The 17,653-nt window shown below is 35.9% G+C and overlaps 1 protein-coding gene across 9 annotated transcripts in view; it reads right to left on the bottom strand.

Moving 5' to 3' along the window:
- FHIT (fragile histidine triad diadenosine triphosphatase) overlaps positions 1–17,653 on the bottom strand; it is a 512,254-nt gene that overhangs the window by 475,363 nt on the left and 19,238 nt on the right. For 4 of the 9 annotated variants that reach the window (XR_010441829.1, XM_064724135.1, XM_064724142.1 and 1 more), the window contains exon 1: positions 11,879–11,991. The exons of 4 other annotated variants lie outside the window; for them this stretch is intronic. The gene's annotated coding sequence lies outside the window, so the exon portion shown is untranslated. Of the gene's footprint in view, positions 1–11,878; positions 11,992–14,342; positions 14,467–17,653 lie in introns of those variants that run through there. One more of the 9 variants, XM_064724139.1, reaches the window with a different exon arrangement.

The raw sequence follows: 17,653 nt of genomic DNA, 5'->3' as shown, positions 1-17,653 counted from the left end.
GGCATGTATTAAAAACCAAAAATGTTATGTTCAACCCTCATTTTAAACAACTTAACCTAAATTGTACTATAAAAAAAGTCAGCATTTAAGAACAAGTTTGTTGAAGGCTAAGAATTCTCCTGTGGTAGGAAAAAAGCTTTATTATAAATTAATTCCCATTACATTAAAGGTATACTGTTCCTCAATGCAAGCACATCATCCATCATCTCTTAAGTGGTAAGCAAAATGTCTTTAAATCCAGAAAACATTTTTAAAATCCACAGAAAAAAATCCAAAACAAAAATATTGTGAAATACATCTCTGTTTTATATTTCTCCTCTCCCAATCAGTTAATAAATGTATTTTTTCAAGCCCCTGGAGAACATGCAACTCTTATCATAGGATCCTTCCTGGGGCAGCCTGTCCCAGTACCTCTCTCCTGTGAGGGTGCTGAGGTGCTGGAAAAGGCTGCTCAGAGTTGGATGCTCTGCAAGATTGGATGGGGCACTGAACAACCAGGTCCAGTGAAAGGTGCCCCTGCCCAGGCTGCTGGAACAATCTGATCTTTCAAGTCCTTTGCGACCCAAGCCATTCTGTGGTGGTATTTTCTATACCTCATCACATAAAGAGACATTCTTCAGGCAGTAAGCATGGCCACAAAGGAGGAGGCCATGTGTCACCTTGTTCCAGGGTGTGCCAAGTCCTCCAGGGCACTGTCACACTGGGTGAGATCTCTAACACTGACAAGTTCTCGAGTAGCACCAAATAAGTCATGAATTCATTCAACTTCTTTTTCCTCCACTGGTGCTTTTAAGTTGTCCACAGGCTACTTAGAGGTTTAATGACTATTTTTTTTAGTTTAAAACACTTGAGCACCAATGGTTGCTAAGGCAGCACTGGTTTATCAATATGCCACCTCAATATATTCACACGCAACTCTTTTTGCTCAATTTTGTGTGATTACAGGCAAGTCCCGTTGAAGAGAGCTGGAAGCAATCAAACTACCAGAAGCAATCAAGACCCAGAGTGATAAGCACAAAATGGAGCTAAAAAGCTTGTTCTCTCAAACTGGTCACCCTGCCCAAATGGGAAGGGCTGCAAGACTTGCCACTGTGAAGCTGCAAAAGAGGGCAGATAAGGATGGTTCAGCCATCACTGCCAGCAGCAGCACATGTCTGTTGCAAATAAGAAAATAAAAAGGTTTAAGTAAAATGGAAAAATTCAAACATTGATGTGAATGTTTCATCTTATAAAACACTATCATTCCCTGCACTTCACTTTTTCTGAACTTAATAAAAAAAGGAAAACCCCTGTACTTTTTATTTAATTCATACGTCAGTAAATTACTGTTCTAAAATATCTATTACCACATCTTAAAAGACACTGAAACAACTGAATTTGGCCTCCATATCAAGGTTACAAGGAACATGAACCACAACCAGGAACTGAATTCCATTTTCAATGGCCCAGTTTTGATTCCATTGTTTTTTTAATCAAATTGCCTTTAAGGAGTCAATTGTATTTCACAGAATGAAACAAAAGTAGTGGTAAGGTCAGGATGACAGAACAACTACCAGGAACCAGCTCTGTCTACTCATCCTGTTCTTAAGAGATTGTGAACATGAGATCACATCCCATTTGCAATAATCAAAATACTGTGTACTCTAGAGCAAGTCTAACTGATTTTTTTTCCCAAAAAAGAGGAGCATTTCAAACAATTTCAGATTGTATCCCTTCCCAAAATTATATTTGACACAGTCTCTCTTTTTCCATATATCCCTTAGAAAAGAAAACAAGGATCCAGACAGACTACTTCTTTGTGTCATGTTTGCTGTGCTTTCAATGTAACTTTAATAATCAATTAGAAAAAGGGAGACTTACATGGAAATTTCAAGAACATAAGATAGAAATTCTGAAAATTCATGAACACCATTGGCAACTTCTTAATTTCTTTAAGCAGGGTTAAAAGGAGCTAAATTGGTTGTGTAAATATGAAGCAAAACAAAACAGCAGCTTATTCTCAATTTGACACAGGATATTTGTAACAAATGAGAAACATTTACTATCCATGGATCATTAAATCCACAAAAATAATTTACATCAACCAAATTGTACACTCCAAGGAATATTTTTAACATCTGCCAGTATAATTTCTTAAACCACAATCTATATAATCCATTTGATTTTAATTTTTTTTCTGCTCATTAAGAATCTTGCATCTGGTACCTTGGGTATGCCAGAGAGGTCAAGATCTCTGGCAAAAGGAAACACATTAGAGTATATACTTCAACTGTTTTTTCTTTCCAAATGAATTAGTTAATAATTAATTAAGGTTTGAGTTGGATTTATTTTGCTTTGCCTTTGCAGGGAGGAGGTGGTGGTTGAGGGTGTGTGTAATTATTTTTCACAAAGCAACTCCAGAACATCCAACACACTTTCCAGTAATTGCATTCCAATGGCAAGACTGATTAATTTTAGAAGGTAGGGCACATTCAGTAAACTAAAGTTTCAGGAAAATATAGAGTCTTATGAGTTCTCTAAAGCTAAAATACCTACTATAATTATAAACTAGAATACTACATATATAATCTATTATTATATAAACAAATTTAACAGATAAAAGGCCTCCATAGTCACAGGCCTAGGTCATTTACAGTGACCTCAAATTTAATGATTTTCATAGTTGTTTGGGGTTTTTTCTGATGTTGGATTAGAATGACTTCATAAAGCTTTGTTGTTTCTGCTGGGTTTGGTTGCCATTGTTTTTTAAAGTGATCCCTGTATCTAAGTGCTATAGAAGAAAGTCACAGAAAAGCAAACTCAATTCAAGGTCTGTCAACAAAAAGCTCAGTGCAGATCAGCCTCAGGCCTCTCCAAACCCCCACAGCGAGATTCTAAGCAGAAACCAGCAAATGTTTTGGTGGGCTCTGATTACATCCATCAGATTATCTCACCAACACATCTCAGAGGAGGAGAGAGACAAGGACACCAAACAATTACAAACAAAAAACTGAAAAACACAGTTTATATCCACAAACACTTCCAGCTTTAAACCCTGCCTTTCTTAAAGACATTAATCTGTTACTGAAGATCCACTCCAGACCAATAACAAATATTGTACAAATCCAGCACCCTGAAGGGCATTAGCAGGATCCAAAAGCTGTGAATCAATCCATTTATATTTGCACCGTTCAGCTTTTTAAGCCACTCAGATACTTTTCTTGAAACAAAAAACGAAACTAAAACAGACAGAAATAAAAACTCCAACCAAATACTATAGCAGAGTAATAGTACAACCAAATTTTTCTACTCTTATACAACTATTTCTGTAAAATCAGATCAGAAAAAGAATTAGCACAAGTGTAGAAAATGAACTTTACATGTTTCATGGTAAATACAAATTTCCGAGCACACTGAGATTTTATTTTAGCATCAACAAAACCTAAAATGACTGTAGAAAGCATAGATTTATTTTGAGCAAATTTATCACAATATTTGAAGTGCCACATAAAATATTCTATTTGCACTCAGCTGCCAATTCTGCAAGCACTTTCCTACTTGCTTTGGATACCAAGTAGTTCCCCTGGGATGAGTCCATAAATGCGATCCCAGCAGCATCTCAGAAGGACCCTTTCCACCCTCATCCCTTTGCCTGTCACCACACATTACTCTGCTCTCTCCACTGGCCTAACTGCAAGATTAACTTGGAAGTCTGTTTGAACATATATTTGAAAATATAAAGGAGAAGAAAGAAAACATCTCCCTTATGGTTGGGTGCTATATATATATGATGCAAGGAAGAAATAGTATCACATTGAAAGAAAAAGAAAAATATTTTTCAGAATCAGTAATGGCATGTTGTGCTTTGAAAAGACAAATTATCCCAGGGCCAAAATAGATTTCAATATGACTGTGCACTAATGAGTTCATTTACATATGTCTTAGAAATTGCATGTACCACAACTTCAAGTAAAATTTAGTCCCAATAAAATTTAACTAAAAAAATTAATTTTCTTTTCTCAAAATAAACAATTAGTATAGTCTATCACCAGTAATTCATTCCTTGCACAAAGCAACAGTAAAATTTAGAGCAGCATTTTGAGTCTTATGTTTTTCAATCAAGTTATGATCAAAGTATTTCCTGCCATTCAAAAGAAAGGCTATTATCACCAGTTATTTGAGTCAAAGTTTGGAGAATTTTCATCTTTACTTCAGAAATCACTGAAAAGACACTCATCATTATTTACTACTGTTCTCCAGGGGAAAAAGAAAAACCAAACCAGGAAAAAACCCCACAATCCAGCACATTCAGAACAAGTCCAAGCATCACATCCTCTGAACTGCCAGAACTCAAGTTCAAGTCACAAGTTCTGACCTTCTCAGTTATGCCAAGTCTTATATCATGCTTATTATGTGAATACATTAAGTTGGGACATGCTGCAAATCTGGGCAGAAGTGACCTCAAACCCCACAGTTGATGAGCAGTTTCTCTAACTAAAACAAAAATATTTTACAAAACAAGTGCCAAATCATAATAGAACCTTATGAGCCTGGTCTTAAAAATGTCACTTTCCTCACTTTACAACAAAAATCAAATCTGGAACATTAAAGCATGACAGCAACCTGTGTGTCCTTAGTCAGGCACAGCTCCCTTTATAGCGCCTGGAGGCAGCAGAGCCAGGTGAGCTGTGCTGGAGGTGCTCAAAGTCACTGCAGCAGATTCTCCCCCTCCTGGATGTGAAAGGAGCCAAGGACAATTAGTAAACTCTCCCAGGCTAAACACTGCGCCTAGAAAGAGGCAGAAGTGTTAAGTCTTGATCAAAAGACATGACATGATAGATGAGAGTACCAAAACAGCCACACAGCAAAGTAAGAACAATTATAAGATAAATGTAATTACAGTCTTTTACCAAGTAAAATATTTAACCTTCAGCAATTACAAAGAAGCATGAAATAAGTTACCAAGATCAATAATAATAATAATTAACCCTTTGATTTCCAACTTTGACAAGACACTCAAACATATCTACACAAACCTGAAATAAATTCTCAACAGAATCTAACTGACCTGGGACACAATGTCATATTTTTGGGGCATAGACAACATCAATGATCAAATGATGAAAATATTTGAAGGCAATATTAAGAGAAAACATGGCTATAACAAACCTGACCCTGTTATCAGGCAATACACAACCAATGAATATTGTCCTACCTACAGATATACAGTGTTACCTGAATATCTATTCCCTCAACAGTGGCACTTTTTTTTTTTTGAGAACATCACACAAAATTTATTTCTGTTCAGGAATAAATCAACAGAAGAGACTGAACTTCCGTTCACAGAAAACCTGGGTGCTACTCTCAGCAAGTTCTGTTCTCAGCATGGCCAGGTTACTCAGAACAATTTTCTACCTGACTGGACATTTCTTTTACAGTGAAGAGCATTAGCTGGATGCAAGTGCAGATCATTAAGTCCCTTTGCCAGAGCATCCATATGTACAAAAAGTGACAAATAAATGCTTTCAGCAATGCAGTTTTAAGACCAAGACTACAAATACTATGAAGTTAAATACTGTGGTGAAACATAACTTTATTTTTGATGTACAGTACAAATATAATTAGACAAATCTTGACATATGCCTTTGGCTGGCACTCTGCTTTCCTTTGCAACATGTTCTTGAAGTTTAGGAATTGTTTGGCTAAGAATTTAGTTTGTATTTGTGTACAGCCACTTTTCATTGAGGCTCTTTGCCTTGAGGGTGCAATCACTTTGTGTTCAAGGAATCGTCTGACAAACACAGAAAGCTTTTACCTGCTATAAATTTAACATCCCTGTAACAGAACAATTCGGTCTGCTCTCCCAGACATCTGAGTGGCAGCAAGACTAAACATTCCCTGGTCAATCCACTTCTAACTGAAGTCATTTTCTGCACAACACTAAGAGAAGGGAACTTGAAGGAAACATGAAAAAGTAACCTATGAAATGCATTATTGAGAAATCTCAACTTTAACACCAGCCATATTACAGCTGTGCCTACTTTGAGTCCCCAAGTAATTATATGTAATGAAGGACTAATGTGTTGGATGAACATTAATTAAATCAAACTCTTTTTCCTGGTTGGCATGTTGCATTATTTATATTATATTGCACTTACAGGCCACAGTGTCCTTATGGAAATTAGATACAAGCGAAGAGACAGATTTTTGCTGTCAGCACTAAGTAGACCACTACCTTCAGAACAGTCTTAGAAATTTGCTCATTGCTTGGACAAAAAAATAAAGAAAGAAACTGAGGGAAACTTCAGTTGGTGAGCTACCAATAGATGCTGGCCTTCAAATAAAATCAAGGAATGTGAAAGGAGGGATAACGAGGAGGAAGTACCAAAAGGCTCATTGAACATCTTATTTCTAAAAAAATATATATCTCTGAAAGTATTAATGTAGATGCTAAAGATTTACTGCATTTGAAGATGCAAAAAAATCAGTTTAAATTTAGCACTCACCTATGCATTACTGCAGTACCTTAGATGCAGCAATGCTCAAAGAAAAGATCCACAACTGCATGCCTCACATAGGTGATGCATTACAGGTAATCAGCAATTATATGGTGACATTTATGTGCCATTTTAAAAAAAGGTTTACGCCCTAAAATAAAAACTTGAAAGAAATAACTATTTTAAAATCAGGCATTTTGGTGCATAAAGTCAAGTGCTGTTAATTAGATGATGAATTCCATTCTTCATTAAACAGAATTGCATTTAGCTGGGATTTACTAGATTACACCTAAAGTCAAAACCAAAGATCACTTCGTTCTGAAGAGCTTCCTACGCTTTTATAATAAAATTAATACTTCCCCAATCAAAACATATTTCAAGTTTTCAAAGCATTTCATAAGCATCATGCCAATTTTCTAAACCCAGGAACTATATTAAAACCAGCTGAAATGACCTGTCAGAGGACACATAAAGAGTCAACAGTGGGAGTGTGAAGAAGTTGCAGGTTTCTTAAGACCCAAGCATCAACACTTTTACAACCAGATTTGCATACTTGGGTAAAGAACCAGGGAAAATAAGGCTATAAATCAAGAAAAATAAAGCCCTCTCTCCTAAATTACTTGCTTTCCTACAAAGCCAACAAAGCTATAGAGAAGGATTCTCCCAGAAATAAAGTTTTATAGCTTAAAACTAATAAGTTTCTCCAGCTGAATTTGTATGTTTCATTAATGAAAGTAAAAACACTTAACAGGAAACTAATTTTTATGGGGTTTTTTTAATTAAATGTGGTGGCTATACAACTGAAATAACAGGAATGAACAGGTCACATGCCTGATGGAATTCTAAAGTTATTTGAAAAATGACTTTTCCCCTCACTTTTCAAATAATGATATTTCTGTTAAACCAGATTAAGTGAAATTATAATGCTTCTATTAAAAACTCAGACCAATAAGGAACATGAATTTCACTGGGTCCTTTGACATAAACTAGCACAGATTTGCATATTAAATAAATTTAATGCCAAGTCTATGCCTCTATTCACCTGGTTTAAATTTCTTTTAGATTAAATCCAGCTCAAACCCAACTCCATTCAGCTGCAATGTACAAAGGTACAGTTAAAACTGATTTGGTCACTTCTACTCAATTTTGTGCATAGACAAAGCTTATGGTATAAGTCAAACATTATTTGCAACCACAAATATTATTTTGGAAGCACAGCCTGATGGCTAAAGCATGAGATGACAAATCCATTTCTAAATAGAAACCAATTTTCATCACAGACCACTGAGTGACTCTGGGCAAGTTAATTAACCTCCCTGCAATCTGTGAAATTGGGATAATACCTGGCTTGCAGTGCAGCCTATTTCATTAATGCTTATGAAATGCTGAGAGATCTTTAGATGGATATACTGTAGAAAGAGAAACAAGCTCAGTATTTCAAACAGTACTTTGAAACATAATTCCTATTTGAAAACACACCTCACTGTCAAGTAAAATGTCACTTCATAAGTAGTACTCAAGTGACTTTAGGTGCACTGAAACTATACTCCACACCACATCAAAAATCACAAGAAAAATAACAAAACAGGCCACATACTACATCTCTTCTTTCAGCTACATAGAGAATTATCACTATGCATTTATAGAACCCAGATTCTCATCAGAAGCAGCCACAAACATTGCAATCAACTTTGAAGAGCTACTCAAGAGTCTACCAGTTCACCAGAATCCATAACACAAAAACCACTTCTGACTGCAAAGCTGTAAACTTCATTTCCAATGTAGCTCCACTGCAAATATTGAAATATTTCACTCCCTGATTCTTATCTGCCTTCAAGACAAGATTGTAACAGGAAGGAGCTCATTGCAAAACCTACAAGGTGAGAGATGTTACAACATTCAGCTTAAAGTAGCAGCCTATGAAGTACAACCTATTTCGCTTGAGAAATTCTTGTACATGTTCTTCCTAAACAAAATTATACTTCAGAGACAATATTTCCATACTAAGTATTGTCATAACACATATTGACTACACTGATGACCACGTTTTTCCCCAAGCATGAAAGCCAGTAAGGAATTGCTGTGACTTACACACTCAACAAAAATGATCTTTGCTGTTTGCACTCTGGAAGTACCAATTCACAGCCCTTCCCACACACTGAAAACAGCAACACAACCCTGCTGTGGCACAAGCAAAGTAATTACCACTCTAGGGCTTGATGACTCCTTTCTTGCACTGCAACAGTTTACAGAAAACTAATTTTCTTAGTGATTAAGGAACATTAATAAGGAACATATTCTTTCATAAGTCAAGAGTTACTGAATACCTAAATACAGCAGTGATTTATTATAAATGCATAATAATGATGTCTCAGCCAAAGACAATTGAACTGCAAAAATACATCATTAAGACTTGGGATTTTCTACCTCAACTCTCTTCTGCTGGAAAACTGTCTCAAGCAAATTAAATACTTGGCCTCCCCTTTTTCTTTTCTGCAATACTGAAGAACAACAAACTCTTTGTTCAAAAGACAAGTATCCTGGGGATTTTGACTCATAAAAAGAAAAGTTTTTCAACTCAAAGGTGCTACCATTTAGTTGAAGGTCCAGCAGATAACATGAGTAACACTGATAAGCAATCTGTAACAGATAAGCAAATCCAGTGAACCACAGGTAGAGAGGAATTGTATACAATAAACTGAAGGGAATAAGGAATGCCTTGACAAGATTTCAAGGTAGAAAGAATTTTCTGAAAACAGCACTGTTAAAGGAAACTATAACCTTAGCTTGTTTCTTTGGGTATCTGTAGTGCAGCTTTACAAAGTTATTTCAAGTTTCATAGAGTGTGTGGTGCTGAACTGTGCCACTTTTTACACTTCTTGCTCAGCTCTATGTTACAGCCTCAACTCTCCCAAATCCAGAAAAAAGGCAAAATTCTTTGGGTTCAAACACATTTTTTCCCATGACATTTTACACAAGTTAAGATTACAATTAAAATATTAGGAGCAACTAACTACTCATTTTGATAACAATTACTGTAACTCTGGTCTAAGTTAAGGACAATTGTGTTATCATAAACCCAGCTCAGGGGTATCATAGTAACTCTTAAGTAAACCTAAAAGTAATCTCATTTTCCTTAAAACACATGCATATTAAAAACTGTAGATTCATAAATATAATAACCTCTTTCACTGTAATCTACAATTTTCTTGTATACTAGACCATCATGTAAACACCTCTCAATATAAAAATTAAGATTCAAAACTCCAAAATCTGTTAATACTAGTAAATGAAGCACATGTTTAGCTACACAAAATATTCCTCTGCTAGAATTACCTTGCTGAAATAAGTGAAGACATAACAAAAAAAGGGAATTTTGACATTTCATATTTTGTTGAATGCCATTGCTACACAGGCAATCACTGTCTCTTACATATAAATTAACATCCTACCATCTGTCAAGTGTTCAGATAATCACAGGGTTTAATGCACAATATGGTTATTAGAATGTGACCTGACAAAAAGAAAAAGAACACAACCTAATTTGGACTACAAAATCTACACTCTCACCGGCAAATGACAGTTTGACAAGCTATTATTCTGCATTTTGGCTTCTCCAGTAAAAGCAATTTTACGCATATGTAATTCTATTAGTCATACAGTCAACTGCCTGTGGAAGATTACTTCAAACTATAAAATTTGCTTGGTCATTCAGGATTTTGAACCTATGTAAATGTTTGCACCACGAATAGAAGTTTAATGATCTCTATATACACATACCTGAGAAGAAAACACAAGTCACTACACAAAATAATCCTGTGATGTTATCATCAACTGTAACCACAGACTTTCTTCAAGAAATCGTGCAAAAAGTCATTCAGCCCATTAAATACTTATTTATCAACTGGCACTGGCTGTTCCAGAAGAAGAGTGTACAGGACAGCTCTTTATCCCATCTGTTCCACACGCGAATGTGTCATCTGCTAATAAGTACCATCATTATTATCATGTATTACCTTCATACTCTCTTTATGGCTTATTCTACTCCCAGTGCCTTGTTTTTGCCAAGGTAAACATTACTGACACTTGTCTCTACTAAAGACCACTAAAAAAAAAATTCTATTACTAACACAAAACTACCAGGCAAGCCTCATGTGCCCATGGCTCCCACATTTTTCAGTGTCTCAGCTGCATTGATAATGCTCCAATAAAATATACTGCCAAAGGAAATACTCTAATGATAACTTCAAAGGGTAAAATATATGCTCAGGAAAGGTGAAATTAGTTGAAAACCTTCAGAAAAAACAAACCAACCATTTTAAGAAAGTGACACAAGAAAAACAAAGCACACACAACAATAACACAAGTTCAAAATAGTTTTACTACTGCAGAAATGAAGTTTCCATTTGGTAAATTTCGTTAAGATCTAGCTACACTACCAAGGACCTGCCTCAATAATAAAGCAGCATGATCTTGCTTTCTTGCCATGGGACAAGAAAAATCAGCCGTTTATGCAAGGCCTGTCAGCATTTCAAAGTGTGCCCCTACTTACAGCTACATGAAACAGGTCTTATCAGCCAGAGGTCTGCTACTCTGATTACCAGTTTCTTCCAAAACGGAAATAAGAAAAAATCAAGGAGAAACCACAAGGAAGGAACATTTAGATTACTTTGTTCAGGTTCAGTTTTACACATAGTAAAATATTTTCCCTGTTAAATGCCAGAACCTATCAGTTGTATAAGATAAACATCAAAAAGTTCCATTTTTCAAAGTACCTAAGCCAATTATGCGAACTTGGTCCTCCTTTTGAAAGATCACACAATACAATTACCACAGGTCACCAAATTCTCACTGTATAATAATGCACATTAGTGGAATTTATAAGACATGTTCAGGTACATCATCCAAACCTGTAACTGCCTTGTGAAACCTGTTCCTCTGTACTGACAAGGTTCTAAGACTGATTTCTGGGGAAGTTACTAAGATAGACAAAGGGGAGAACAACCATGACACACTCTACTGATTCTCTGGATGTCTGCAAGTTTAAGTTGACAAAGTGCAGAGGAAAGCATCTTGTATTAGTTGTGCTCTACAAATATTTACCCAGGGAATAACTACAGAGTAACCACCAAGCAGTAAATTCAGTATCTCTTACCGTTCATTGAATTCACAAGTTAAAAAAGTGTCCACCTAATTCAAAAGCAAATCTCTCCCCAAATTAGAACATGAACACTCCAGTCAGTTGGGTATATCTTTTTTTACCCTTAAATTTAAGCACTTGGGACATTACTCCTTTATAACAGTAACTGATCATTCTAAGCAACTTCAGGCCTAAACTGGAAAACAATACACCTCAAAACCCAGACTATAAAAGCTAAAAAATTAGATAGAGTTGTACTTGCCCAGTTAAAGTTCTTAGTGCTGGACTCTTCAGGGCAGACTTACAAGGAGAAAACACTGCACCCAGCCAGCTCTGCTGGCTACTAGCTACTGCCTGTTTATATGACTGAAATCAGATCTACACAACCACAGCTGCTACCTCACACCTGAAATCACACCTTTAATGCTGCACCTGACACAACTGAATGTTGTTGGTCAGCCTCAAATAACCACACTGATGATTAACTTATGGAAAGGTTTGTTCTAAAGATTCATTACATCACCTTTAATATTCATTTTTTTTTTCCTTAAAAAAGAATATTATCACAGGAGGTTGATCAAGCTTTTGTGGGTTTAGGTCAATTTGCATGTTCTTTGGCCTATACTATTCACCAGGGCATTTATATTGTAATGATTCACTCATCTCACCTGTCTTGTATTCTCTTATGAGAATGAAATTGAATACATTATTATGAGAATAATTAAATAATATGAAAAACAATGCAAGTTTTTTCACTGAAACATTTGAAGTAATTTCTCACTAGGCTAAGGTCAGGAGAAGATAAAAATTAAAGTCCAATTACCCATCAACAAAAATATAGCAGCTGACTTAAAGTAGGATATTACAGCTACCAAAACAAGTGGCAATGAGAACACACTTTTGTGTACTGTGTAAGGAAAATACTGTGGGTGAGGGGAAAACAAAAAAAAAACTTTAAAAAATACCTTTGATAATCAAAGGAGCTTCATACTTCTCTATCTCACAGAATATTCAGCGAATTACGTTCGCTTCTCTATAATAATTTCATCCCTAACAAGATCAGAGAAAATGATTTATTCCACCCCCAGTCTTCCTACATTTGTACGTCATCCTAGGGGACACTGCCTTTCTGAACACTGAATTGCTTTTGGCCATCTGATATTACATTACTGCAGTCTTCTGCAGAAGGAGCCAGAAAAGAAAAAAAAAAGAGAGGAAAAATAATTACATTAATGCTGGGAATCAAAGTTTATTGACTTTCCCTTGAGCTATAATACCAAAAAGCTGATTACAGAAGTTGTCAACTTATTTAATGATACTACCAACTTCTCTCTGAACTCATCAAAATATCTTCTGAAAAATTTCTCGAAAGTTTTTCAAGTAGAGGAATACATTATTAACTCTGTTTCATCTTACTGAAGATAACTGTATTTTGCCTCTGCTCCTTCCACCTCATTGTGTCTACCAAAACATTAAAAACATCATCACTGTAATAAAAAAACTCCAGGATGCTCTGAACTGCATTCTCAAGCAAACCAACATCTCATTTTCACATCCCAAGTACATCCTGCTTATTCTAAAAAACCTAGGGAAAGCCTTGACTAGAATACAGCTCTAATAAAAGTGAACATCTCATCCCTACCCATGGCAGCTTGCTCTGGGAACTCAAGCTCAAACGTGGCACTCTGCAGCATGGACACTCCAGTGTACAGAGAATCCATAGGCCATTATGAGTTTTTTAAATTGCATTCACACTGTCCCCTCCCAAGAAAGAGGGCTGCCCATACCTGTATTTGTTCCAGAAGTTCTCTTGAAGACTGTTAATGCTTCTTCCTCCTTTGGAGAGCAGATTTCTCTACCAACACTTTTTCTCCTAGACCAAGAGTGTCAACAGGAACATCTTCCTTCTCACACTTTTACAAAATTATTTTATTGTTCAATGTGCATAGGGAAATACTTAATTAGGCAGCTGATAATGAGAAAAAACGACCAGAGCTGTCTTTTTTAGCTTTTCCATCAGGGTCAACAGTGCAACAGAAGGTACCCCTCTAGCAAAAAAATTGTTCTTGTATCATTTACAATACAGCTTTTTCAAAACATACAGGGGAAAGTACAATACAACTGTTGTCAGGTTTTCTGAACACTAACAAAGCCAGGAAGTACTTAATTAGTTCAACAAAGCTGTAGCTTATCACATTCTCTTTCAATACAACTGTGAGCACGCCATGCAGAGTTTACAATAAACCTCTTCTGAACAACATGCAATTAGAAAACCCATAAAATATAGTGAACAAAATATATTTCAAAGGAAAGACAGAACCTTTTCAGAAGTCAATGCTCCTTCAGCAAGATCTCCCTTAGTCAATCTGTTTCTTTAATTCACACGAAGGAGACAAATCAAGTTTGCTGGTTTCATTACCTGGTGATTGAACAAAGGTATTTATGCTCGAACACTCCTGCCAACACACGGTACACCTGCATGTCTGTAACAATTTAACATGGTTTAGTCACAGCAGGTAACAGCCTTTCATGTTGCAGTGAACAGGCCCTTTGATACCATTCCACAGTCAAACGCTGCATAGGAGATCACTCTGCAACAGAAAACTGCTGTGAAAGTTTGGCTTGAACACAAGACTGTTCAAGAACACTGTTCAAACAGGATATCATGACATGACAGATCAGAAGAAACAGCTTTCAATAAAAGGCAGACAGGGCATGCTGCTTACCTTGTGCAAGGTGATTTGTTCAGTAGCATTAGAAGGGACAACATCAGACAGAGCCAACAACCCACACAGCTGAATTTGTGTCAGTGCCTCCCATGACAAGAACAATCTCTTACATTTAGGCATCTGTCAGTCCTGTGAGGGGAAGCTGAGATATACCCAGGGAGCAATACTCAGTAAATAGGACCAAACTTCTGTACATTTTGAATGTACAATCTAGTTGGCTTAAATTACCTTTTGTCAGGTAGGAAAAAAAAAAAACAAAAAAATCAGTTTCTAAGTTAGAAGAGGGAAAAAAAATGCATTCTACTACTCTCCAATTAAATTGGAATTCTGTATTCATCACTAAATTTTTATTCTTATAATGAGTCTTTAAACACATAAGAAATGGGCAAGTCCTTTTTGGGATCTTTCAGCATTGTCCAGGAAATCAGCAGAGATTTTCCTGGAAGAAATTCAGTTTGCGAAACTATTTAAACAGTTACAGCAACAATGCTTAGTATTACCATAGCATTAACTGGAGGAATCTACTGAAACAAATGTTTATAAAGTATTGACTCAAGTAGCATAAAACATAATAGGTTTTGATTACTGCTGTCTTATTCAACATCTCATTTTCACAGGATAACAAGAATAAGCAGGTTCACCTACCTGCAGGTTAACAGGTTTGCCTATTATTTTAAATTGTACGTGTGAATTATGGTAAGGATTTGTGTTCCTCATGCAGAATAAAAAATGCTGACATTGGAAAAAACAATCAATTGGCTACTGCAGCTTCTGTGCTCTAAACATTAGTACCAACACTTCAAAGGGCAAAAAGACTTCGACATTTCATAACAGGAATATGGCCAAAAGTCATCCTCACTTTGTGGCACTGAACCCAAGTTTGAGTTTCTGTACAGTGAAGCCACTCCTGAACACTCAGTGCAAGCACTCAGCTCACCTGGGACTGAGGCAGCCACCAGACACAGTATTCCAGGACAGCAGCTGGAACAAACAAATTATTTTCCACCTTCCTTGCTCACATAATTTCTTTGAGATGATTGGCAGAGATTCCGAGAAAGTCTTTGAATAATTTGAAAATGAATAATAGACTGAGATACAAAAACGTGATGTGGGGTTAAAGATGCATTTCAGTAGCTCTTCTTCAGAGGTATTATCAATAAAACAATAAATACATGCCAGTTTGGGATCTGCTTTTGCTCACAAGACAACTGAATAGCTTCAAACTTTAGTTTTGTGTTTACCCTGATTATGCTAAATCTTCTTGGTGATTTCACTTCTCTGCAACTGCCTTTGAGTGCCTTTAAATAAGCAATTCCCTAAAATTATATTTCAGTCCTACTGCTCTTACACAGAAGTGTGGGTTCCCTTTTTAGTAGTTAAAAGTGTACAGTGAAGCCTGGGACAGGTAGGTTTCATCCATGGACAATTTAAAGCATATTTTAAAAAATCCTTCCATTTTCTTCAAGTACCTCATTAAATGAAAACCCTTCCAGTAAAATATATATGCAGTATGCTGTACAAAAACAATGCTGTCTGCAGTGTCAAATAACACACACTTATCCAGACCAAGTTTTTTCATTACTGATATTCTTTTTTAAAAAGTTGCATCAAAAGCTTTAATTGAATTATTAAAGTTTAATCTCTTACCAACGATGATTAAGTAGAGTCCCTATACCTGTAATCAGAGCACCTTTTTGCCATTATTGCCCAGCAGCTACAGCTTCAAGAGCCACAAAATCGAGAGAATTCTGTTGCACATTACACTTTAACCAAGAGCATCAAGCAGAACATCAAGCATAATGCATTTTTCATGTTTAGCCCAGTGAACAAGCCTTTTTTCTAAGACTGAGAAGTCAGCCTTTAACAACAGAAACCCAAGGCAAAAAGATTTCAAGAAACATATCAGCATTTCCAACAGGCTTTAAAGCAATCTAATTAGGTAGCCACATGCTATGTTTTGTGAGAAAACCAGCAACTTAATAACTGGATTGTCATCAGAAACAAAACAGTAACAGTGAAATACTACATTTTCCTCCACCATCTGCATCCTATAAAATCCTGTCAGTATCTCATTGGGCTGATAGACTGTCTACTAAATAGCTTAAAAAGTATCTGCCCTATTTTAGGCTTAGAACCACATCGAAAGGCATTCAGGTTTAAGCACTACCTTCCAAAAGAAAAGTATTCAACACCTGTTAGATGCAGTAAATGAAGTAAAATTTTGTGAAATAAAGTAAAATTTTGTGAAATGTTTATGATGAAACAAAAGAAGATTCATTGATAGAACACAAGATGTCAGTCATCCTCATTCAAAACTTGAGGAATATATTATCACAAAAGATGTGTTTGTAGATTTGCTAAGTCATTTACAGGTAGCAGTTTACAACACCACTAAACCAGTTTTAGGAAAGTGAACTTAACACATTACCCACAATTTACAGCCTATGAATGTTAATTACTTTGTTTTGAGCCTTACCCACTACTACTTCCCTTTCACTTCCTTTCTCAACCATTCATCTTACTGACATCCACAAAGCAAAAACACTGCAAATAGACAAATGTTCAATTAATGTAATGATTTAACTTACTGTACTGTGCTACAGTATTTTTTTCCTTCTCCCAGCTTTCAAAGAACACTGTTTACAGTGTGAAAACCTACTTTCCCCTCAAGCACTCTATTTTAGGAGTGTTTTGTTCTTGTCCAAGTTATTTAAAACTATATACTTGTTATCAATTCAGAGCAAAGCTCCCATTGATGCCCTTTCTAAAACTCCTATAGTTACCATATACAGCCCAAATGCAGCACTGCTTTGTTTCATCTGCTAAATAATGTGTCAGTGTTTAAACAATTTATCCTTAAAGCAAGAGCTTCAGAGAAACAGCTGCTTAATAGTAAAGAAATAAGTAAAATAAGTTTAAAAAATAAAAACTATTCAAATACAGTATATTATTCAATACATAAAAAAGTTCCTTTACTGTCTCATTTCTGAGAAAATATATCAGAGACAACAGAAAATATATGGTTGATATCAATTCAAAATATGAAAGACAATCCTTGATTATCAGCATCACATCCAGTCCTTACTTTATTCCCCAGGTCTTAGTAAAAGAATAAAAAGATTTTTCTCCCCTTCCCAGGAAATAGATTAGGTAGGCATGACATTTTCCCACTTCACCGTCGCATGCGGTAATAAGCTTTCCTTTTGTAGCATTTATGAATTCAAACAGTGCTGGGGTTAAGCCGGAGCAAAGCAATTTGGCATGCTTGCATCTGCTTTTATCAGGGAAAGGAAAAGCAATCCATGAGG

Source organism: Zonotrichia leucophrys, chromosome 12, assembly GCF_028769735.1.
Source record: "Zonotrichia leucophrys gambelii isolate GWCS_2022_RI chromosome 12, RI_Zleu_2.0, whole genome shotgun sequence".
Taxonomy (NCBI): Eukaryota; Metazoa; Chordata; class Aves; order Passeriformes; family Passerellidae; genus Zonotrichia; species Zonotrichia leucophrys.
The sequence above is the reverse complement of the archived record's forward strand: the minus strand, read 5'-3'. Positions and strand labels throughout refer to the sequence as shown.